This window comes from Oryctolagus cuniculus, chromosome 20, assembly GCF_964237555.1.
Source record: "Oryctolagus cuniculus chromosome 20, mOryCun1.1, whole genome shotgun sequence".
Classification (NCBI taxonomy): Eukaryota; Metazoa; Chordata; class Mammalia; order Lagomorpha; family Leporidae; genus Oryctolagus; species Oryctolagus cuniculus.
Genome location: NC_091451.1, coordinates 41,975,194 through 42,001,369, shown reverse-complemented (window position 1 = coordinate 42,001,369; position 26,176 = coordinate 41,975,194).

Below are 26,176 nucleotides of genomic sequence, written 5' to 3'. Positions count from 1 at the left end.
TAGGCCACAGGAATACTTAGGAGCCTTTCAGCTGGAAACGTGCCTAGCCTTTCTGTGTCTACCTTCTGTCATTTGGCTACAGAATAAATAGACAAATAATGTCTTATTCTAGGAACGCTCTTGTGTACCAAGCCATGTGGCCTCCCAGGTGGCCATGGCTGGAGCCGTGGGCTGCAGGCCACCCCAAGCAGACGGAGGGACCAGTAGACTGTCTGGGTGGCTTCGGTGTCCTGCCAGCGCCTGTGCCTGGAGCACCGGGACCACAGATGTCCCCCCAGACAGCAGATCACAGCACATGCTCTGCTCGAGGGCGGAGGCTGCTGAGCTGCAGCCGGGAACAGGCTGAGAGGCGTCTGACCTGAGCACCCCGGGCTCCATGTGCAGGGTGTAATTATGGTTTTGCTCTAGCTGGAGAAGTGTTCAGCGAGGACCCACCCTCTGCCATCTCCACCGTCCGGGGCTTGCTTGTTGGTTCTTGCCCGGAGCCTTGCCGGATTCCACAGCAGGGATCAGCAGGGCCCTCTTCCTGTGCTGCCTTTTCCATGCCTGCTTGGGGCAGGTCAGTTGCCGGGACAAAATCCTCCTCCTCTGCGTGGTCGCGTTTCCCGTCTGCCGTGGGCACCAGACCCCATTCCCTCCGTGGCATCCGGGCTTATGTAGGGCTCTCATGCAGCTTGCCTTTGATTTTACGTAATACATAACCATCTGATTGCAAACAGATCTGGTTCAGGTTGCTTAGGAGCCGACCCTGATGGGGGCGTCTCACCGAGATGGCTCATCATGGGCCCCCAGAGTCTTGAAAATTAGTTGTTTTCACCTAGAAGTGCCAGGACCAACTCACAATCCCATAATGAGAGGCCTGCTCTGTATGTCCCCGAAGCTGTTCCCCGAAGTCAGAGCAAGGGTGGGGCACGCCAGGTACTCGGAGTGCAACATTTAAGGAAGCGCTCACTCTCCAGGTCGTGCAGAAACAGGGCTGACTGGCACCTGACAATGAGGACCAACTTAAATTCATGCCCCACCCTAGTCTCTACCCATAAAAACGGGCATTAAAATCCACTTCAGGACTCTTACCAAACCGTAAAGGCATCATGCATTCCACACATCAGAGCTCTTCTTGATACTCATCTCCACCTTGTCGATGAGAAGTACCAGGTATCCCGAATGAAAGACTGACAGTAGCAACAGGAGAGAGACACGGCTGACAAAGTAATTCCCACAAGGCTGACACAGCAGCCAATTCGAGCAGTCCCCACTAGCAAGTCACAGAAAGAGAAGTCTGATGTTGGCACACATTTCTTCTCACTGTGGACTGAAGAGAGGTCCCCACCAGCGTCCCAGACACCTGCTTCTCTCTTTGTTCCTTTCCTTTGCTGTCTGCTCATCTTCCTTTGCATCCCACCGTGGCCCACACCCAGTGCCAGTCCCCACTGGGCTGTCTTCTGCCGCGCATCGGGTCCCCGGAGTGGCCACACGCACTCTGCACCATCCCTGGCTATTTCATGGCTGAGACTGGACCTATACGTGCATCGGCTGCGTCCCGCACTCCTGCCTCTGATCCTTCCGATCCAAGAGTCTTTGCTTCACACTAAGGCTTAGGAAAGGTCACTTTCTTAGGGAATTTCTGCAGAGTGCCTGCCTCTCTCCCTGTTCCGGGACCTACTGCGGAGGGAAGGTAGGGACCACACTCTGTCTCAACAGGAAGTGAAAGAAAGGCCTCAGACTCAGAATAGTAGGAAAACCCCCTTCCACACAAAGAACTCTTTGACTTTATTGCATTCCAGTATCATCTTGGTTGCAAAATCCTGGAGTTTTGCCATGGAACAATTTCATGCTAATCGTATGTATGATAGAGATACGCATGATTTACACTGAGTTCCAGATCACTGACAGTTACTTGGAGATCTTTGTATGGGTGTGTGTCTCTCTGCCCCTACCTTTCTGTGTCTTCTCACAGTCTTAACTCCCCCTACGCGTTCTGTCAAATTTTCGTTGGGATAAACTTAAGACACTTTGTAAATGTCCCCACGTGTGTGCCGTGCTGTGCTGGATGCAACGCGGGCATTTTCTTTAGTCCATGGAACACGCTAGAAGGTATGTCATGATTCCCTTATTACAAGTGAGATGACTGAGGCTTGAAGAAGTTAATGACCCTTCCAACGCAGGTTAAGAACTGGAACGTGGAGGGACTGGCGCTGTGGTGTAGCAGGTAAAGCCGCCACCCACAGTGCTGGCATCTCATATGGGCACCAGTTTGAGACCCAGCTGCACCACTTCTGATCCAGCTCTCTGCTGTGGCCTGGGAAAGCAGTAGAAAGTGGCCCAAGTCCTTGGGCCCCTGCACCTGCGTGGGAGACACAGAAGAAGCTCCTGGTTCCTGTTTCAGATTGGGCTGGGGTTGTGGCCATCTGGGGAGTGAACCAGAAGATGGAAGACCTCTCTCTCTCTGCCTCTGTCTCTGCCTCTGCCTCTGCCTCTCTGTAACTCTGCTTTCCAAATAAATAAATCTTAAAAAAAGAGCCCAAGTTTGTTTGATGTTCAAATGGGGTAGCTACCTTTCCACCTTTCCCTTGGCCCAAAAAACATGTGGGGGAGTTCATGTCTTTCGTGATCCAAGTACTGATCCATTTTTGCCTCCCTGCCAGGAATGTCCCTCCTTTTGTTCTGGTTTACCCCCAACAGGGAGATACCTGGGACAGACTGATCCTGGAATCCTGCTCTCCGGTGTTTCTGTGCGAGCTGCTGGCTCTGCTGAACCTCCCTGGGGTGGGGGGTGGGGGTGGGGGTCATCTACTGCAGTCAGTGCTCCACCCACAGTGATGGACTCTGTGCTCACATCTGGAAGTCACGAAAGGTGACTTTAAACATGCAGTGACTTTAATTAAAGGCAGACCAGAGCCCAGAACCTGGGTCTCTCTCAGATGCTGAATACTGGATTCATCTGTGGGACTTTGGGCCCCCTTTGCCTTATAGTGAAAAGCACCAGGAAACAGTTCTCTGGAATTTTAAAACATGTTGTTTATTGTACTGTGGCGCAATGGGTTAAAGCCCTGGCCTGAAACGCCAGCATCCCACATGGGCACCGGTTCTAGTCCCAGCTGTTCCATTTTTGGTCCAGCTCTCTGCTATGGCCTGGCAAAGCAGTGGAAGATGGACCAGGTCCTTGGGCCCCTGCACCCATATCGGAGACCCGGAAGAAGCTCCTGGCTCCTGGCTTCGGATCAGCACAGCTCCCGCTCTGGCCATCTGGGGAGTGAACCAGAGTTTGGAAGACCTCTCTCTCTCTGTCTCTACCTCTCCCTGTGACTCTGTCTTTCAAGTAAATAAAATAATTCTTTTTTTTTTTTTTTGACAGGCAGAGTGGACAGAGAGAGAGAGACAGAGAGAAAGGTCTTCCTTTGCCATTGCTTCACCCTCCAATGGCCGCTGCGGCCTGCGCACCGCGCTGATCCGATGGCAGGAGCCAGGTGATTCTCCTGGTCTCCCATGGGGTGCAGGGCCCAAGCACTTGGGCCATCCTCCACTGCACTCCTGGGCCATAGCAGAGAGCTGGCCTGGAAGAGGGGCAACCGGGACAGAATCCGGCGCCCCGACCGGGACTAGAACCCAGTGTGCCGGCGCCACAAGGCGGAGGATTAGCCTAGTGAGCCGCGGCGCCAGCTTAAGTAAATAAAATAATTCTTAAAAAATGTGTTGCTTGTTTACTTTTGTATCTTTGTAATCACTATGATTCTGGTGGCTCCCAGAACATTCATTCAAATTTGTACCCACATCGTAAATTCAAAGGCTACCAGACCAGTGCAAATATTCACACTTGGAAGTGAATTTCTGTTGATAGAACTAAGCTTGCAGGCCAGCTTATCTTTGCAGAATGGTCTGCATGTGACTCGGTATACAAATGTACCCAAACCAAGCATTCCAGCTTCTTGGCCATGATGAACACGGGAAGATCAAAATCTACAAGTCCTAAAATCAAGGAGCAACATGTGGGAGCTGAAGGTGATGAGAGAGACAGTCACTCCCCGGAGTGAGCAAAGGGAAGGTGAGGACTGGGCCTGCGGGGCCAGGAGAGGCCCAAGGCCAGCCTGTGGGGAAGCGGACACATGTTGAGTGCACGTCTGTGAGCAGCTCAGGGGGTCGACGTGAGCTACAGGTGGAACCCACGGAACCTGCCACAGAACAACGACAACTGCAAGCAGCCCTGAGGGATGCCAAGGTGGCTGTGAACAGGCCCAAGTGCCTGTTCTGGGCTGAACGGGGACCCCAGATTCCTACGAATGCGACTGTGTTCAGAGCTGCGGTCTTCTGCTAGACAGTCGAGACCACATGCGGTCACGTGGGAGAACCCTGACGTGGTACGACTGCTGTCTTCATGAGAAGAAGAAAGCTGGGCCACTGGGAGACACCTGAGGCTCACCCGCACGCACGGACGACGGTGAAGACGCAGCAGCAAGGTGGCCTCCTGCAAGGCAGAGGGGAGGCCGAGAAGAAACCGACCTCGACCTTGACCTTGGACGTGCAGCCTCCAGAACTGTCAGAAACATGCGTCTCTGTCATTGAAGCTGCCCAGGGCAGGGCACCTGCTCATCACAGCCCCAGCCAACCAATGCAGCAGCCACGCAGGAAACCTGTCCACGGCCATCTTGGTAGCAAACTCCAAACTCAGACAAGTCCACCGCTGAATCTGCCTACACTGGTCTTGATTCTAAACAACTCCTCATTTCCTACCTTCTTTGTCCTGAATGTTCGACTCTCCTTCAATGTTCAAAAGATGGTTTTCTCATCGGATTCTATTTAATTTTTCTACTTTTCTTACAGTTTATATAAACAAATCCGCAATTGAGAAAGAGAAGATCTCCTCCTGGATCAAGAAAGCCCTTTTGTGGTTCTGAGAAGCTCTGTGTGCGTATCCGTAATGATTTCCATCCTTGACAACGCTTGCAAGATGACAACAGCTGAAATCAAGACTAGAGTGAGCAAAACCTTTTTTAATTAGTAGAACTAACCAGGTCCTCCCACATAAACAGCCCCAGGAAGCTGCCAGATTTTTGGTAGCAGGGAGATATGTGCATTGGCAGAGACTTTGGGAGGAAAAGTGTTATTTCGACAGTGGCCAGAACACATGATTGAGTCCAAGCATTCCAGAACCTTTGTAACACAGAAAAGCGCTCTCTTCTCATCTGTGTGCCCAGGTCACAGATGTGTGCTGCTCACCACACTGAAAAGAAAAAAAAAATCACCTCCTAGGTACTCCTCTGTGCTGGTCCTCATCTTGTTGTTGTTGTTGTTGTTGCTTCTAACTGAAAGTAGTTTCTTTTCTACAACTGCCACAGAAGTCACACAATTGGAAGGAAACAACAGAATGACAGATTGCTTGTTCCAAATAATCAGAATAACAGAGCAGCAAGCAGTGGGTTAGGACAAAAATACTCCTCAAAGGGTGTCAAACTCCAGGAACCCGCTGGACAGAGACGCGGAGCAGTATCTTCCAGGAACAGGGAGCTCTTTTCAAACTGGGTTGAAGCTCCCCACATGCCTCTCTGCAAAAACCCTAGGCATGGACACAGCCCGAAAACCGCAGCCCGCTTGGAGGCACGAGGCCTTGCAGGTGCATCTCGAGGGTTCGTGCCTCACTGGGGGAAGAGGCGGCTGGGTGGGAGGTGGAACTGGAATTGAGGAGACAAACGCTCGTGCTTTTGTGCCTCGGCCAGACCATCACAGGGGTAAACATGATTAACAACAGGGATGGGACGAGGTTGTGTGCCCCCACTGCGGTGTGGGGGACCTGGCTTGGCATCTCTCGGAGATACTGAGACATCCCCTGACACATCATGAAGGCTCCAAGTCTATGCCCAGGGTTTGGCCAGAGTCCAAAGCCAGGTAGTGATGGGGCTGAGGGTTTCAGTTGCTTTTGATCAGAGACTGCTGCAAATCGAGGCTGCGCTGGAGAGGGCGGCAGCAAACCCCACGAACGGCTGCGTCTCACCCCACAGGGCGTGACTAACGGGAGGCAGAACCCAGCCCAGCCCTCCCTTGATTCGCATGGAAGGGAATCTGAGACAATCGCGCCCGCCCCCAAGCCAGCCCAGCGCTTCTCTGATATCGGCAGGGGGTGAGTTTTGTGACCCACAAGGTCTTTTTCAAGTCCAATGTCTGTGTTAAAAGGCATAGCTTTCAGATTGGTTTAAGCTGACAGTCTGTGAGGCTCTGGGATGCGATGCTTCGTTGGGTTTGTTTTTTAAAGTACATTTATTTCTTTACATTGAAAAGAAACCAGTATCAGCAAATACATATCCAGATGAACTGTCTCCACTGTTACTTGACTGTTCAATGGCTGAGGCGTGGGGACAACTCCAACACCCACCTCCAGCCCCACCAGCCCTATGTTGATTTGGCAAGATGGTGGTCACACATGGACAGCAAACTGTTTGGACAACCTACTGGTAGCTGGTAAGCATCAGGGATTCTAGCAATTCTCAGAACATTCCAGAAATCAAGACAGAAGACAGAAGGTCTAGTGGATGAACCTGCATGCTACCAGAACACAAACATAAAAAAATTCAACAGTGACAGGGGTTATCATATGGTCCCCATCTGGAGACCAGAGAATACAACACGATGTCTCTATAGACTGTTGGGTTACTGGGAACAGCCATGCTCACGTGGCTGCAGCCCGGAAGAACCCAGTTGCTCCAGTAGGTCTCAAGAAGTACTTCCAGGTGAAGCAAACACTAGAAGATTTGCATTTCTCTGGACTCTAGGGGCATCTGTCCAGATGTCCAGATTTGCTGGGAACAGTTTCATGCTGAAAGGATACAGCTCACTCATCTCAAATCAGCTCAAACTCGCTGGCATTAGATCCTCCACCACCTTCCACCTTGCCCGGTGTCCTTTGGGCACAGAAAGAGAGAGAACTTCAGCCGGGAATCTGACAGATGGGGAGCTGAGTCCTGCCAGGTGGTCGCCATCATCAGTCACAGAGCCACTCATGGGGGTCAGGCTGGCCTTGAACCTGTGCTTTGTGTCGCATAGCTGAGACCATCTGTGTTGTGCAGAGCCAAGGAGGGGCTGGGTCGCTGGGGGCCCTGTGTGTCCTGGGAGGGGGGAGGGCCTTACCCTGGAGGTGACAGAGGATACCAAGTTAGTCTGACAGCTTGAGGCAGGTGCTTGGACGTACGTAAGCATCTCACAGCTCATCTGGTGGGCGGCCCAGCAGTTAAGATGCTCCCTCGACACATCTATAACCCAAATCCGGTGCAGTGGCTGGGTCCGAGTCCCAGTTCTGCTCCCCATTCCATCTTGCTGCTAATGCACACCCTGGGAGGCAGCAGATGGTGGATAAAATAGCTCACCCCCTGCCGCCCATAAGTGAGACCGAGACTGTGCTCCTGGCTTTGGTCTGGCCCAGCCCCAGATTTGCAGGTATGTGTGCAGTGAGTCAACAGGTGGGGGATCTGTGTCAGTCTGTCTCTCTCTGCTTTAGAAATCAGCAAAATAAAGAGATACGTAATTATGTTAAAGAAATGACTGAGCCAAATAAACAAACACAAATGAATTCCAAAAACAGCAAAGCTGACCCCCTATCTGCATGGATTCTGCATTTGTAGTCAATAGAGCATTTTTTCCCTCTTCTTTCTGGGCATTTGAGATTTAACCACGCAATATCGCTGGGCACATCTACCAAAAGGAGAGAGGTAGGGGTGGGTTTGAGGAAGAGTGAGACATCCACCTATGGGCTTGGGAGTGTCTGATGATAAGGATCTGACATACAGGATGGGCCTGCGACAGTTACTATGAATTTTCTCATCTGTATTTTCCGGATGATCCAGGCGATCTATGGCTTTACACTGACCATCAGGGAACTGAGATTCCAGGAGACACCCTCCTGGCTGAGAGAGGAGGAACCGATGACAGGTAAGCTCCCCATCAGCTGGTCCTTGTTTGTGGTTGGTAGATTCTGTAACTACTCCAAGTCGTCTGTGGCATAATACCCACAACAATGGTTTGCCTTGTTCTCCAGAGACATGTTACGGTAATCAATTATAGGTTAGACATTGGATTGGAAAAACAAAAAGTATTAAATAAGTTATTGCAAAATCTGCCGTGTCATAAAGGGAGGAGTCCTGTAATGCAAACAGTGCAAAGCGAATCCACAACCTCGGGCACGTAGAACGCAGGGGCGTGCGTCCCAGCGCTGTTTTAAAAGTAACGCTTGGGCGCGGACATGTCACAGGCCGGCCAGGGGACGGAGACCCTGTTTTTGAGACACATTCCTGTTTGTTTCTTTCCACTCCTGGCCACCTTGAGGAGCTTCTTCTTCAGCTTTTGTCTCAAACCCGCACCCCAGTAAGTCCCAAGTCCTGAGTACACGGGATGTTTAGTTCCTGTACCTACAGCTTTTCGGCCAGACTCAGAATTCTAGCTCCACCGTCTTGGCAAGAGGGTAACCCTTCCACAGCTTAACCCATACAGAGCTGAGGCCCCTCCCAAAGGTGCCACCACCTTGAAGCTGAAAAGGCCGAAGGTACAGCCTGGGACCCCTCGCTGGGCCCCCCGCTAAGCCCAAGAACACGTTCAAGGACTCATGGTCTTGGGAACTTCCGAGCCAGTGAAACACTTTGTCCACATTGATTACAGCAGCGTCGCCTGCGACTGTGCCTTTCGCATCTCCACATTGGCTCTCGTCCCAGGTGAACTCCGAAGGAGGCCAAGGCATTTTGGTGACCCAGAGAGGGTCAAGTTGAGTTGGGGACAGAATTGGTTCGGTTGGTGTGTTCACAGTGACTTCCACATCTCCTGATGCAGTAATGGTTTGGCTTTTGGAAGCTGTCCTCTTGCTGGTGCTGTAAACTCAGCTGGCATTAGAACAGGAATGGGTGGGGCGGGAGGTGAGATTGGGATGCGCACGCGGGTGTCTTAGAAGCAGGTGAGCCAAGGAGGAGAAATCAGCTCTCCACAAAGGTCTTCCTCTTATCAGCTGTGCTGTAGTGCACGAGACGAGCAGTCCCACCAGTGCCCGGTAAGAATGGAAGTTGAACCCTGCTGGGAGGGCCCAGGTCCTGCAGTACGGTCAAGTGCAAACTCAGGGAGGCCTTTTCCGTTGATGGAACTGGACGATGGGGCAAATGCCCGGGTACAGTGGCTGAGAGCCGCTGCGTCTGGAATAGCTCATCCACTAAGAAGCCTGACTGTGGTCTCTACGCAGGACCACGTCTTAAACCAGCTAAGGATGAGCCCCAGAACGGCTTCTGAAGCTGAAAGGAATTTGCTTCCAACTACCACTCATGAAAAATAAATAAATGACCTTTCTATTCTCTTTGGAGAAGTTGATGTTTCCAAATCTTATATGGGCACACAGACAAAAATGCAGGGGTACAGAACTGTGGGGAGTTCCAGGCTTCCTAAAACTACGTTGTTCCTCTCTGTGGCTGTCGGCTTCCTAAAACACCTGATTTGTTGGGGTGGACAAACGTTGTGTTTGAGGTCCTCTATCACTTCACGTTCTTTTCACGAAGGGGCCGCGTGAGCCCAGCTCTGTGTCTGTTCCCCGCGAACGCTGAGCTGAGCCTGGGCTAGCCTGGTCGCAGGTTGGTTTCATCATCCATGACAGAGCTGTCTGGGGTGGAGAGGACAAGGCCCAGCGGCTGCAGGCTATGACACAGGACCTGGCTGCTGCCATTGAGTTATGAGAAGGGCCAGAAATTCAGGAGAGGGGAGACCCACACTAGGTCCCCCAGTACACCTGCATTTACGCAGATAAAGATGATGCGTGGTCTGTTTTCCTTGAGGATCCCAGCATCTGCTGGGCCAATCATCAGCACAGTTAGTTATCTTCTTGTCTGCATGGGATGGAGAGACGGAGTGATGGAGCCTACCTGTTGAATAAACAGACACACTGTCAGTGCTTCCTAAATACTAACTCATCTAATCTCCAGAGCGCCCCAAGGAGTTAAGCACCATTGTCACTCCCGCTCGACAGAAGGGGACATGGAGGAGGTCAGCCCCTGTCCCCCAGCGGGTAGGTGACAAGGCAGTGATTAGAAGCAGGCGTTCCTGGTGCTGCCGACCAGGACACAAGCGGAGAGAAGACAGAGCGGGAGGCCGGCTCCATGCAGGCAGCAGCCACACAGCAAAATCCCCTCAAGTTCCACTAGGACACGGTCCGTGGAGGTGACGGTCCCTCCGAGGCTGTGAGGGTAAGTCAGATATGGGGAAGAGACAGATGGCGGCCAGCAGACCAGGCGCACAGACTCGAGAACACATCAAAGGCAGCAGCAAGAGCTCCAAAGCGCATGGAACCCCGGGGGGCATCTGTCTGGAGCCTGGTGGGCCTGGGCCCTGGGCGTCCTGGGTCCTAAACAACGGCTCAGCGCCACGGAGAAGAATTAACGCTAAGTACTTCCTTTCCGTCTGCCTTGCGGGCTTTAGAAAGACTCCGTGGCTCGCCAGGTGGCAACATTGTTTGGGATGCTACAAATCAATCGAAAAGCTCCCGTCTAGTGACAGGAGAGCAATATTGGGTCGTGAGATCCCGAGAGATTGGCAGGAGAGAGTGACTTGAAGCAGCCTCCCCCTGGGGGCTGGAGGGGAGGGAGGGACTGAGGAAGGGTGCTGGCTGCCAGGGCGCTTCTGGGATTTGGGTCCTGAGTTTGGCAGGAGAGGGAAAGACTTCCGGGCTGGGAAGAAGAGGTGAGACGGTCTGAAGTGGGGAGTTTAAAGACTGGATCGGGACAGTGGGGGCCGCGCCACACACACTAGGAAGGGCTCCCCCAGGAAACTGCAGAGGGGAGCGGAGTCAGGGGGCTTCGCTTTAGCACAGGGCAGGGGCAGGCGCGGGGCCGCTGGCTGCTGTGGGCTCCTCGGTGGCCGGGTAGCCCGGGATGCACCAAGACGCCTGTCATTTCAGGAGGGCACGGGGGATCCGGCGGTGAACGTGAGGTCACCAGACCCTTCTCGCAGGCGGAGACCAACGGGGCCCTCACCTTGGGCCAAGTGGACCCACCTGCATTTGTGGTTCCGCGTTCGGTCATTGTGAAGTCGCCTTGCGCCCCTCTCCGGGGCCGCTACCTGGGTCTCTCTTTCACGTGGCACATCCTTTCGCGTGTAGCGATGCTGTGCTTCTGACCATGCATTTTGGGCAAGCATGCTTGCTGAGGAAAGAGGTGTTAATTTTTAGAAACAATTATCATGGTGACCTTGATGATTAAGTAGGATAATTAAACGGCGTTGTGACTAATATGTTTTATATCATAAACATTGCTTTCTGATCTACTTACTGCAGGGAAATGCCATTTTTGAAAAGAAATGAGTATTTTTTAACATGATTAGCAAGCCATCTGTTGACATTTCGGTGCAATCTCCATGCAAGTCCCTAGTTTACAGCTTCAGTTTGATCATAGCAAGAACCCAAAATAGTTCTGCCTTTTGCAGTTATATCAAAATAAGGTGATGTAGAAAGGGCGCTCTTTGCAGAACGCATGCGTCCATTTCAGGCTGACCCAGGCAACCTCTCTAGAGACCCGAGGAAGCCCTTGATTGGCGGTCGGCAAATCCAGAAGACAGCGCCTCTTCCTTGCTCGCCTCTTCCCTTCCTTGTTATGGAGTGGTAAGCACACACAGGCTTTGGAGGTAAGTGGACGCAGGCCTAGATCCTGCTGTCACCAGGCTGCCCTCAGTGCAGGTGACACAGGCCCAACTGGAGAAGCCACAGCAGGCAGAGGGGAGCTGTTGAGTTGTGAATCAAAGTACAAGAGGGACGGGATGGGGTTCTCTTCCGGGATAAGTGATGAGAGACTGGGGCCCTTCTCTCTTGCTGTTCTTGTCCCTACGGGGGCGGGGGGCACCTTTGCATTCTCAGTTCTGCCACTCCCTGTGGCCCACACGCTGTGGCAGACAAAAGCAGTGTGGCCCCTGGGAGAGGGAAGAGCCGGGAAGGGCCGGGCTGGGACCACGTGATGCGGCTTAGAGCCAGTCGCTGCAGCCTGAGCACTGGGAACTCGGTTCTCGGGTCGCACACCACGCCCAGCACACACAAGCCACAGGGCTTGACTAATAAGCGGGGTTAGCAGAAGACTGGCCTAGGGCTTAATGCAAATTACCCAACTTAAGGACAGTTGAGCCCCTGGTCCGAGACATGGATATGGCATGGGCAGGACCATTTGTGGGAGTCACAGAGATATAGCCTATCGCGACGCCCTTCTACCTCACAGCAGAGCCTGGCTGAGAGGAGGACCCCGGCCTGATCCGAGTGATTTAGGCAGCTTGAAGGCAGAAAGGACAGAAATGAAGCCCAGGTCTGAGCCGCGGCGAAGCCCTTACTTTTCCTGACTTGCATGGACACAGGAGAACAGCCCAGAGTGAAGGATGCGAGTGTGACCGGTTTGTGGAAGAGACGCAGGGCCAGGACTGCGGCACAGCGCCTTACGCTGCTGCTTGCGATGCTGGCATCCCTTAGCCGAGTGCTGGATCGAGTCCTGGCTGCTCCGTTTCTGATCCAGCATCCTGCCAAGGAGCCTGGAAAGGCAGCAGAAGATGGCCCAAGTCCTTGGGCCTCAGCCACCCATGTGGGAGACCCAGATGGAGGACCCAGCTGCTGACTTTGGCATGGATTGGCCCTGGCCATTGTGACCTCTCTCTCTCTCTCTCTCTCTCTCTCTCTCTCTCCTCTCCCTGTTAAATAAGTAAATAAATCTTCAGAAGAGAAGCAAGCCCATTGAGGCCCGATCTGTGCGTCCACTGCTCCCCTGCCCTGGCGACTCTCAGCTGGTCCCGTGTCTCCTCTGCGGCCGCTGTGACTGGCGAGCACACTGAGAGCCGTGCTCTCTCCCGGCTGCCACACCCTTTCCTTACTCCCCATCCCTGCTCTCTTGCTGGGACTGTGAGTCCCTGAAGATCCCGCCTCACTTGTTCTGCATTGCAGTCACCCACGCTGTGGATTCCCCCAGGAGTGGACAGGGCGTCCTTGGACCAGGATACGATTCCCAGTCCTTCCTGTCACTCTCCACTCGGGCGATGGCAGGCCACTGAGTGCCTCAAAGAGAGGGCGTGACAGACCCTGGGGTCCCCGGGGAGCGCTAACCTGGCGTGACCATGGTGCACCCAGCTCCTTTGTGTCTCCACGCTTCCTCTCCCCGGTGCAGGTGCAGGCGTGGGCTCTCTGGGGCCTGTGCCTCTGCTGCCACCAGGTTTCCCCACTCGCCATGGCCCTAGGGTCTCCTTACCCAGTGCAGCTGTCACCTTCAGCCTCCAGCCTCCAGACATGCATGGCCTGCACGGTATCCCCCGCACCCCATCACCGGATCAGCCCAGGACTTCAGTCAGGCCTTCCTCAGCCCTCCTGCCATGGTTCTGGGCCCTAGAGGAATCCCCTCTCCTTCTGTGACTTTCTCAGGATCATGGGCAACTTGGGCAGGGCCATGATCCCCTCCCTAACAAACCCACGCGTTCATCTCATCCTCACCGTTCTGACCCCTGAAGTGCTGGGTTCAGCATGACAGGACTGTGTTACCAGAATGTCATTCCAGGAGCAGCAGGTGCTCACAGGGTCTCCTGATGCTGGGTCTCCCAGGCTGGAAGCGAGACATCTGGGGTCTTCCCGGGGTCTTCTCCAGTACCCCCAAGCTGGAGCCGCGCAATCACCCCGCCCCAACCCCAACACACCCCGCCCCAACCCCAACACTGAGGGCTTCCGTAGCTCGTCGTGTTTTAGGGAACGCACCTTCTTCCACTTGCACCCTTGTCCTCAGCCTCCCAGTCTGCCCTCTGCCTTTCACTGGGCAAGATAAAAATGCCTCGCTGTCATTCCGGGGTTCAGCCCAGCCTTCCCCTGAAACTCGGGGCGCCATACCTCTCTGTCTGGGTTTGGACGAAGGGCCTGGTGGCACCGGGATGGGAACTCTGTGAGTGTGGCCTTGGCTTTCTCATCTCTGTGCCAACTCAGCTCCACTCCTGATGGACACACGAGGCCACCCTCGACGCTGACAGGGAGACTTGATGCATGGTAGATCTTTAGTAGCCAAAGCGGGTCTTATCAGAGTTATGTGAGAAATGCTAAATATAAAGTTAGGAAAAACAGTTATCCAATATGAAAATATTGGTTAGTTAAACCATGATCCATCAACTTTAAAATATTTGACAAGAACTGAAAGTAATAGCTGCTTCTTTTGCCATTTGAAGACAAAATAAAGCGACAAAAAGGAAAACCAGATGACAAACTTGCAGACACGATACGTTAGCTGTGTTACAAAAAGAGTTCTGCTTTATATGAACAATGGGCGTCGCAGAGTTAGGTGATGGGCAATGCACCCCTCCCTTCCGATCTGATTTATTTATAATGAGATACTAGATGTTTAATTGGAAAGGAGTATTATTTTTATATTGACTATTAATAAGCACACAACCTTCTATCCACACCTCAAGGTGCACTTGACCTCCACTCCCCCTGCAGAGGCCTCCTCGCACATGCTCGCCCCTCACCCATGCCCTCAGCCTGCAGGGCTTCCCCTTATCATGAGTTCTCCCCAGGACTGTGGCAAATTCCTACGACATTGCTTTTCTCTCCTCTGTGTTCTAGTTAGGTCCATGCCTCAAATCCACCCAACTTCCCTTGCAGTAAGAGCCGATCGTTTATGTCCTCTTATTAAAACCCCCCTAGTAATTGCATTTGGTGTATTTCAGTCGCTGACATCATCGGATAACTTAGGGAAAGAGGCAGGCAGGTGCAAGTCCAGCCAGGCGCGTCCCTCCAGGCCTCTCCTCACCTTCTACGGGTTGGGAAGCTCCTCCCCATCAGGTCCTGCAGGAATAGAGAAAATTGAAGTCCTGGACAGGGACCCCGTAGAGCCTCGGATGCCCCCCTGGGTGCTAGGAGGGGGCGCAGCACACGGCGTGGCCACACTCAGCTGGCGGGGAAAACCCCTCCTGTGTCGAGGTGCAAGGCCACTGGCCGCACCTTGGGAAAAGGTGAGCTCAGGTTGGATGTGCAGTGACGTGCCTGCACCTGTGCCCCGAGGAGCCACACGCTGCCTCCCGAGGCAGAGCCGGCCTCTCACGTCCCAGCCACCTGGTGCTGAGCCCAGAGCCTAGGAAGTGCAGCGCTCAGCACGGTCCATTTGCGTGCCCTCGGGGCTTCGTGAGGCCTCACGGTGAATGTCTGGATCAGTTTGAGTCACTGATGGGTGAGTTCGTTTCAGGGCCTTTCCGTGTGTTCTCTGGGTTGGGGTCAGACGCAGTGCACTAGAGCCACACAGAGTTTTAAATGCCTTCCGCACTCATTGTGAGGCTACAATGACTCCTGATTAAAAAGTCCTATCAAAGCCGCAGGGCTGGCCGCTATGGCTTTCTTTGAAGGATGTTTCAATTATATTTCCGGGGTATCAATAAAAAGAACGAAGGGCTCAGGGAGCTCTCACGAGCCCCCCACTTTTATGTGTTGTCCCTTGATCATCAAGGGGCTTACCCATGTTGGTAAGGCCCCCCAAGAATATTCTAATTAAAACATTTGATTTCTGCACCCCCGTATGAAATCATGTCACTGAATGTGTTGTCGCAAAAGGTTAAGGAGTTATTTTTCAAGAAAATGAGAATTTCTAAATTCATTTGGAACCAGGTAAATATGTTCCTGCCCAAAGGGACGATAGCCTTTGTGGCTTTTACATCAATCTGCTCCCAGAGACCCGTGCCCGCATGCTCCATGCAATTAGAAACCCCTTAGTCATCACCTTTGCAGGGAGGCGGCAATGTTCACTAGTGACAGCAGGACTGACCCATCCGACCCCAGCCCTACCTCCTCTTCCCTGGCGTACCCGGGTACCTTGCTTGACCAGTCTTGATGCCTCCGCTTCCTCATCTGTCAAATGGGCATAAAGACCACCCTGACCTCCTGGCAGGCGCGAAGTGGAGCACCACAGAGGTGATCGCTCTGGTCCTGATGGGGCTGTGGAGTCCTGAGCTGGGCGCTGGGGGAGACAAAGTGAGGCTCAGCCGTGGACGGTGCTCAGCCGTGGACGGTGCTCAGCGGCCTCTGGATGGCCAGACAGTGAGCAGCCCACCCCGGGGAGTGACACCTGCGCCCTCAGAGCCACACCCTAAGCAGGGTGAGAACGCACTGCCCGGTCCCCCAATAAGCACGGGTAGGATCTGATGGGCACACTTGTCACATCCACCAAAGATGGAAGCAACATCTGAGGGCTGCTTGTGGTGGTTAATTAGTGTGGGATTAACTAGTGTGGGATTAACTAGTGTGGGATCAACTAGTGCAGGTGGACGTAGACGAGGGGTGACCACCATGCACAGCCACCGTCTGAGGCTTGCACAGCCACCGTCTGAGGCTTGCATAGGGTCAGCTCTTGGTGTCCATGAAGCCCTGGGGAGCCCTCTGGTGGGGGCAGCTGCCCAGGTCAGGAGGTCAAGGAGAGAAGAAGTTTCAGAACATAGACTGCACTTGTTCTATTCTTGTCGTCATCACTGCTGGTGGGGTGGTGTAGTTTTCCTGTTGTTATGACTGCCAGGTCTTTCTTGATTTTCTAGTTATAACAGTAGGAGATCACTCACTCTTTTGGTTTGCTCTTACTTGCAGCCTGAAATGGCTGGCCGGCCATGCCTGGGCTGAACCAGCCTGGTGGACTTCAGAACTAAGAAGTACTCACCCGCACAGGACCCTGGGGCGGGTCTGATGAGCACGCAGCTTCCCTGTCCTGTCCGGCATCACTATTCTCTCTCCCTGCCTTTGGCTCCCTCGTGACCCCTGCACATGGGGCATTTGGTGTTCTGAATAACAGATGTTCCTTCTTCAATTCAGCCTCCTGTACCCCTCCTCCTTCCCATCCTGCACTTCCTGGGCTCTCGCCCAGGACACCCTGTGCATTTTGCTCAACTCAGCAGGTGAGCATTTGGGGTGGCTGCCCCTAGTAGGTCCCGGTGCACCTGTGCTGTCATCCTGTCTGTATCTTCCTGTTGCAGTTACCAGAGCCATCCCCACCTTCTACTGAAGACATTTCCAAGTGAAACTCTTAAAAGACGTCATTGATGAGGCCGTTGATTAATCACAGTCGCATTTGCTGGGGAAAGTGACATCTCTGCACCTGCCACACTTGGCCAACTTCCATGCCTCCCCTTCATTTAGGGACCCTGGTCTGTCCTAGGGCAATACTGCAGGTGAGCACTGTTGGATGCACCTGTAATCAGCACCCTACAACATTCATTTCTCATCAGAAGTGATGCATTTGCAGCTGCCGTGAGTAGTTAAGAGCTGCCGGCGTTGCCTCTCCATTTAGTGGAGTAAAGAATGTCAGTTCCGGCCAGTGCCTCGGCTCACTAGGTTAATCCTCCACCTAGTGGCGCCGGCACACCGGGTTCTAGTCCCGGTCGGGGCGCCGGATTCTGTCCCGGTTGCCCCTCTTCCAGGCTAGCTCTCTGCTGTGGCCAGGGAGTGCAGTGGAGGATGACTCAAGTGCTTGGGCCCTGCACCCCATGGGAGACCAGGAGAAGCACCTGGCTCCTGCCTTCGGATCAGTGTGGTGCGCTGGCCACAGCGCGCCAGCCGCGGCGGCCATTGGAGGGTGAACCAACGGCAAAGAAGACCTTTCTCTGTCTGTCTCTCTCTCTCACTGTCTACTCTGCCTGTAAAAAAAAAAAAAGAATGTCAGTTCCACTGACACAGTCATCCTCCCTTCCACTGGCACTGCAGCTGTGTGGTGCAGCCCAGACCGCTAGGGTGCGAGGTTCCATGTAAATGCTGTCATTTGAATCCTTTAAACAGAAGATAACCACAGCAGGACTCTCTGAGCCAAAGGAACCATCTTGAAATGGGGACTTCCACATGACAAAGGGGAAGTTGTGTCTTGCCAACTGGTCATCTTCTAATGTTGCCTCTTGTTTTTTTCTTCTGAGGATGAGATGGTACGTGGGGCTGAGCCAGCTTGAGAACCAAGGTGGTGGACTTCTCTGAGGTTGTGGCAAACAGGTGAAGGTTCACATTCACCAAGGGAAGGCATTCCATACGCGTGTTGGGAAATCAGCAGCCAGCTTTGCCTTGGGAGGCCGGGTGTGGCTCCTTACAGCACAAGGATGCTACAGAGACACAAGGCCCTGCCTCTGAGTAGTATCACGGCTGCTTGCTTCTGCGTATGTCTTAGCTTAGCTCACTGTTTCCCAGGACGTGGCGCTCTCCTACACAGCCCCCACGCTGGTGTAAAAATCTCTTACAAACCAAGAGGGAACCCTTTTCTCCCTTAAAATCCTGCCCCTGAGCTGCAAGACCAGGAGGAGTTCTCCCATCTCAGTTTTAGGAGCAGGAGTGACAAGGCTCAGAGCAAAGATGTGCTCACCTGATGACAGTGGTGGTGGTGATGGTGATGGTGACGGTGACGGTGGTGGTGGTGATGGAGGGTGATGGTGATGGTGATGATGGAGATGGTGATGGTGATGGTGATGACGGTGGTTGTGGTGGTGGTGATGGTGATGGTGGTGATGGTGATGGAGGGTGATGGTGGTGATGGTGATGGTGATGATGATGGAGATGGTGATGATGGTGATGGAGATGGTGATGATGATGGAGATGATCATGGTGGTGGTGGTGATGGTGATGATGGAGGGTGATGGTGATGATGGAGATGGTGATGATGATGATGGAGATGGTGATGGTGATGGTGATGATGGAGATGGTGGTGATGGAGATGGTGATGGAGATGGTGATGGTGATGATGGAGATGGTGATGATGATGGTGATGGTGATGGTGATGGTGATGATGGTGATGGTGATGGAGGGTGATGGTGGTGATGGTGATGGTGATGATGATGGAGATGGTGATGATGATGATGGAGATGGTGATGGTGATGGTGATGATGGAGATGGTGGTGATGGAGATGGTGATGGAGATGGTGATGGTGATGATGGAGATGGTGATGATGATGGTGATGGTGATGGTGATGGTGATGATGGTGATGGTGATGGAGGGTGATGGTGGTGATGGTGATGGTGATGATGATGGTGATGGTGATGATGATGGTGATGGTGATGGTGATGATGGTGATGGTGATGGAGGGTGATGGTGGTGATGGTGATGGTGATGATGATGGAGATGGTGATGATGGTGATGGAGATGGTGATGATGATGGAGATGATCATGGTGGTGGTGGTGATGGTGATGATGGAGGGTGATGGTGATGATGGAGATGGTGATGATGATGATGGAGATGGTGATGATGGAGATGGTGATGGTGATGGTGATGATGGAGATGGTGATGATGGTGATGGTGATGGTGATGATGATGATGGTGATGGTGATGATGGTGATGATGGTGATGGTGGTGATGGTGATGGTGATGGTGATGATGGAGATGGTGATGATGGAGATGGTGATGGTGATGATGATGATGGTGATGATGGAGATGGTGATGATGGTGATGATGGTGATGGTGATGATGGTGATGGTGATGATGGAGATGGTGATGATGATGATGGAGATGGTGATGATGGAGATGGTGATGGTGATGGTGATGATGGAGATGGTGATGATGGTGATGGTGATGGTGATGATGGTGATGGTGATGATGGTGATGGTGGTGATGGTGATGGTGATGGTGATGATGGAGATGGTGATGATGGAGATGGTGATGGTGATGATGATGATGGTGATGATGGAGATGGTGATGATGGTGATGATGGTGATGGTGATGATGGTGATGGTGATGATGGAGATGGTGATGATGATGATGGAGATGGTGATGATGGAGATGGTGATGGTGATGGTGATGATGGAGATGGTGATGATGGTGATGGTGATGGTGATGATGGTGATGGTGATGATGGAGATGGTGATGATGATGATGGAGATGGTGATGATGGAGATGGTGATGGTGATGGTGATGATGGAGATGGTGATGGTGGTGATGGTGATGGTGATGGTGATGGTGATGATGGAGATGGTGATGATGGTGATGGTGATGATGATGATGGTGATGGTGATGATGGTGATGATGGTGATGGTGATGATGGTGATGGTGATGGTGATGATGGAGATGGTGATGATGGAGATGGTGATGGTGATGATGATGATGGTGATGATGGTGATGGTGATGATGGTGATGATGGTGATGGTGATGATGGTGATGGTGATGATGGAGATGGTGATGATGGTGATGATGGTGATGGTGATGATGGTGATGGTGATGATGGAGATGGTGATGATGGTGATGGTGATGGTGGTGATGGTGATGGTGGTGATGGTGATGGAGATGGTGATGATGGTGATGGTGGAGATGGTGATGGTGATGATGGAGATGGTGATGGTGATGGTGATGATGGTGATGGTGATGGAGATGGTGATGAGAGTGTTTGTGCTTTGCTGTGAACTAATGTGTTCTTCCATTCAGCCTTCCCCGAGCCCCAAGCATCAGGCTGTATTAAACTCAAGGAGGCAGGGAGAGGCAGTGTGACTTACTCAGGGGCAAACTTGAGGAGGTGGAAAGCCAGGTGTGCAGGAGACCTTGTCAACCATCCCCGTGTTTTGCTCCTGCTGCCCTTCAGAGAAATATGCAATTATCTCTGCAGTTGCACTTGCGTGTGTCTTTCTGCTTGGATCTATCTGATTTGGGCCAAACCGTTTGAACATGCAATCTCACATTGCAGGGCAGGGTCCAGAGCTGAGCTGGCTGTCCCTGGTGCCATGACAGAAGCCAATGTTAGCAGCAGCAAAGTCTGTCCAGCACCTCCATGTGTGCTGAGTCCAGAGCAAGCCCTCGTTTCTGAGTCCAATCTGTGACCACATGATAAAGTGCAGGGCAAAATTAAAAACAAAAAGTGCAGGCTTGGCTTTGGGAATCACGTGGTGGGTCCAGCGGCTTTGAAGCCTGCAGTGTGCAGAGCAGGCCCTGCACAACAGCCCTTTTGTGTCTTGCTCAGGGGAGACAGGCGGCTCCCTCCTCCCCCACCTCTGCGCTGGGAGCGGCGGGGCATATGTGGCCGTGACCTTGGCTGTCTGGCGGTCGTCTGGGAGGAAAGACAGAGGCAGATGGAGGACTCTTGATATTTAATAAGGGCCTGACATTGCCCACAGCTTGTCTTGGAAAGGGACACAGGGCTAAGGGGCAAGGAGATTCTTAAAACCAAGGCAAACACCGATACGGCCGCTGACAAAACAAACCAGCCAGGGCGTGGACCTCGGCATCCTGTCCTGGCTTCCATACCCCATGCGCTTAGGAAAGAGAAAGTGACTTGGGGCTCGGGAGCAGTGAGCAGAGGTGCACTCTGCACCCCTGCCCAGGGAGGTCCAGTGACCTTGAACCTGCCAACAGAGAAAGAAAGGAGAAGACGGCGGGGCTCCACAGCAGACACCCTGGTCCCCAGCGCACTCGGCACGGCTCCTGGGGGACGTCTCGGAGGCCCGGGAGGGATGCGATGCCTCCTTTCCCAGGAAGATTCTGGCATGGCCTCCAACCCCACATCTCACCTCTCCGTCTCTCTTTTCCTGGCAAAGACAAGTTGTTAAAGCTCAAAAAAGCCCAGCAAAAATAAGAAACGTAGAGCAGAGGCAACACCCTCGTAGGGAATCCGTCCGCTCCCTCCCAGCGCTGGTGCAGGTGTCGGTGCCGTGTGGGACCTGGCCTGGCTGTGGTCGTGCAGCCTGGGGGCCACCCTGCCCGGCCCTCCATGGAAATCCTCAGGGCTGCAGCTTTCTGTAGTCTGAACCGAGGTGCATGGTGGTGCGCATCCTCCTCCCGGGTGGTGAGACCGAAGGCATCTTCGAGAAACTGAACAGAACCTAATACCTAATCAATACTCAACACGTGGTGTCTATTTACATGACATTGATTTCTCTGTAAAGGTCCCCCAAGGTAAAAGAAGCCAAAATGTGTAGCCAGGAGATGTATTGCCCGGAAGACAGACCCAAAGGTGGCAACTCGCGTGGTTTGCCGTGGTTGCTTCTAGAAGATAAGAAACTTTCCCCCAAGCTGCTGACCTCTGTGGGAGTGAGGCCAGGGCAGCATCAGCTGTTGTGCGGCGTCTCATTGTCTGCAATCACTTCACCCGCTAGAGGCTTTGCTCAGCCAATGCTTGAAGACCTTAAAAAATCAGAGCTTAGAAGAGCTTGGAAATCACTCAGTAACTTCCTGTGTTTGCACGAGGAGGCGCAGACGAGACACACAGAAGCACACGACACGGGGTCCTTGCTTCCCTCAGGGGGCCACGTTGCTTAGGACTGTGTCCAGGTCTGTGCCTACTTTTCTAGGCAAGTTACGTCCATCTGACGGAACCTCGGTTTTCTCGTCTATAAAGTGGGCAGAGTTGGCTGCAATGATTCTCTGAGGGTCTTTGCCAGCTCTGAGCGTGAAGCTTCCCTTGCCCCTCCCTGCCCTTTTCCTGTCTGTCGTAAGCCCACCCACCCGTCAGGCCTGGTGCAGGGCAATTGAAGCAGCCCCCGAAGCACCCATACTGTGCGACAGAGCCCTGGCTCTGCCTCTGGTCCCAGCTTCCTCCTGATGCGCACTCCAGGAGACAGCAGGGGAGGGCTCAAGACCTTGGATCCCTGCCCCTCACAGGGGAGACTGGGATGGAGTTCTGGGCTCCCCGCCCAGCCCCAGGAGTTGGGGACATCTGGGGATTGAACCAGCAGATGGAAGATCTCACTCGTCTATCACTGTCTCTCTCCCTGTCTCCTGCCTCTCAAATCAAATGAAAATACTTAAAAGTTAAGACAATTGTTGCGCCAAAATCCACTTGTCTTTTAATTTTATTTTTCCGGACCCTGTTGGACGAGCCCCCATATACTCCGTAACCAGTGAAGCCAGGAGGCCCAGGGCTTTCCTTGGAAAAACTCGAGGCTCCTGGATGGGTGCAGCATCCATTTACGTCAGGCCTCTCCAGCCAACTCAAGCACCAGTGGTTGTCTTTGCTGCGGGGCAGCAACGTGGTGTGGCCGTGCACCTTCCTCCGTGCTGTGCAGGAGCTCTGACGGACAGCTATGGGTTTTTTATTAATTCCCTCCGATTGGGAAACATACTTACTCTTTTTTACTAAGTAAGGTTTCAGATCTCACATGGGAAACCTCGGGACAGTGCAGTCCCTGGAGGGACACGACTGTCAGATCTGACGTGGAGGAAGCACCCTTGCTGCATCCAAAGTGCCTGTGGCCTTGCCACGTGCCTCTGCACCAGCAACGCCTTCCTTTGAAGTGTGGAATCCTCGCAGAAGCTCCCTTGCATTTCATTTGCGCCCCACACCTCGTGCTTGCTCCCCTCGGTTCGTAACTGAGCTGCTTCCAAATTCAAACTCTCGCCGCAGTCACACCAGCGTCTGGCGGGGTCCATGGCCCTCCGGCGTGGCTGCGGCTCTCGTCTGACCCTCCCCCCGCCAGGCTTCTCTCCCCAGCCCGGGACCGACAGTGCCTCCCACCCAGCTCTGATGCAGCCGGCCCCCCTCACGGTCGCCCATATGGCACCGCCATGCCGGCTGCCTTTCTCGTCGCTCCAGACTTCGGGGTCAGACAGGGCCCAGACACGCAAATAATAGTCAAATTATACAGGAAGTTGTCAAAGGAGCCCCAACACAGACGGGGGCCACCTCTGACCCCACGACGGGTCAAAGGTCTGGTTCAAGTTTCTCCTTCTTAATCTGTCACCGCAGCAACATTAAAAACAGTCCTTTCGAATGAGGCCATTTGTAGAGATTCGGCCTTTATTTTGGAAAGTTTTTCTTTTACTGCAAGTTGAATTTTATTTCTTTTAAATTGCACTGACAAGTCTCATGTAAAAAAGACATATTTATAATATTTAAAGACTAAATTCTCTCTCTCTTTCTCTGTCTGGAAAGGGTTCAATTTAGTATACTTTCTCCTTGCTAAATTTAGATGTACATTTTTTAAAAGTCAGAAAAGGCCTAATAAATATAACTGCCTGCCTAATGTTCGTCCACACTTAGAGCAACTCCCAGAGATCTTAAAATTATTTTGAGGCCCACAGCAGGCTGTGCTAAGCAGAAGGAGGAGGAGGAGGAGGGCAGTGGGAATTGTAGACATTGTGACTTAAGGAACTCAGAACAGAGAAGCAATGATTCTCAGGGTCAGGTGTCAAGGTCAGCAGAACCCACGTGGACGCGGACTTGGATGGTCAACCCTTCCCCGAGTCGCATTTCCTGGCATTCCTTTGGCAGAGCAGAGGGAACGTGGTCACGTGACTCCACGCCTCTCCTTTCTCCGGAGGGGCTCAGGGAAGCCAGAGCTTGCTCTGTGCGTTTCACCCTCGTCCGCTTCTGCTGGGCAGGCGGGGGGGGGGGGGGGTCGCCCCTCCTACGAGGGCTGCTGCGGGACGGGGACACTGACTCTCCTGAGGACAGGCTGCACAGCTGCTCACGCTCTTCGCCTCTGAGGAGCGTCGGACCGAGGACATCCGCACGGCAGATGCAGCCCAGCGGAGGTGTCCATGCAGCGCCTGGAGGACGGGGCGGGCGGAGCAGATGCCCTGCAGGGAGGGGGACCCTGGTCAGCTCTGCTGCCACGGACGGCCAGGCCTCGGGCACCTCAGCAGTGGTGAGAATACAGAGCAGACGTGTCGCCTGCGAAGTAGGCGATTGATAAATATTTGTTGATGAAATAAGTAAAGTTTTTTTCATCTAAATTTTAGAAATAGGTGTCACTAAGCTGCTAGGGAATTTAAGTATCTCTCTTTTTTTTTTTGAAGATTTATTTTTATTTATTTGAAAGACAGAGTTACAGAGAGAGGTAGAGACAGAGAGAGAGGTCTTCCATCCGAGGTTCACTCCCTGGATGGCCGCAACAGACAGTGCTGCACTGATCCGAAGCCAGGAGCCAGGAGCTTCTTCCAGGTCTCTCATGCAGGTACAGGGACCCAAGGACTTGGGCCATCTTCTACTGCTTTCCCAGGCCACAGCAGAGAGCTGGATCGGAAGTGGAGCAGCCCGGACTTGAACCAGCGCCCATAAGGGATGTCAGTGCTTCAGGCTGGGGCTTTAATCCGTTGCTCCACAGCGCCGGCCCCTCAGTATCTCTCTTGTATATACAAAGAGTAGATAGGAAGCTGCACTCTGCTGTACCAGGTAAGAATTCCTGGGGTTGCGAAAAACAGAAATCAATCAATCAATCAATCAACTGAGTGATTAGGAAATTATTATTTTCACAATGAAAATTCTAAGTGTAGTGGAACAGGAGCTTGACCATAGTGTTTGCAAGCTGGGCTCTTTCATGTTTCTTCTGTTCTGTTTCTAGCACGATGGCCACTACTGCTGGCTCTAAGATGGAAACCATCACGTCTGTACTCCAAGGAAAGCACGGGACGCCCTTGGGAGGGGCCAATCACTTCCTTTTCCGAAGATTAAAACTATCTAGAGTCCCTCGTGGGCTTCCCCTGCCCCCATCTGAACATTCCTAGGGCCCTCAGACCTGGTCCCCTTCCATTGAATCACCAACCACACAGCCTCAGACGGCTGGGCTGCGTGGGCTCAGAGCTGAGAGGCCGCAGGTGTGAACTCGAGGCACCTGCTGAGCGGTGCTCCCTCCACAGCCCGCAGGAGCCACTTCCCGGCCTCTTCCAGCCTCTGAGGGTCCCCAGCCTCTCCTGACTCCAACCTCTGCCTGCGTCTCACTCGACCGTGTTCCCCTGGGCCTCCTCCTCCTTCTCTCTCGGAACATCTACCTCTGTCTCCAGGTTTCCATCTTTTCATAGGGACCCAGATCCCACTGGATTAAGGGCCCAGCCAACTCCAGCATGAGGCCCTCTTCACCAAGGACGTGGTCAAAGAACCCATTTCCAAATAAGGGCACATCCAGAGGTACCCGGGGTTCGGATTCCAGTTTGTTTTTGGAGGAAGGGACAATTCACTCTGTAGCACCATCCTTAACTTCGAGGGAAGTTGCCCAAGTGCAGGCTGGGTGTTGTAAGCTTGGAGTGGGATGTGTTAAGAGGTGAGGGTGTGGGGGCCGAGGAACGGTGTCATCTCCCCTCTGCCTGACCCCCAGAGGTAGCCTGGTGGGCGGCAGGGGAAAGGGCAACACCTGTGCAAAGATGAGTGTCGGGGAGCCCTAGACAGATGTTCATTTCAGACACCCGTGCTGGAACCACACCCTCCCGAGACCTCAGTGTAGACCGTGTGGTTGAGACACTCCTGTGAAGATTTGCTCAGAGGGTAGGTATCAGTGGGGAACAGCCCGACCTGGTGTGGACC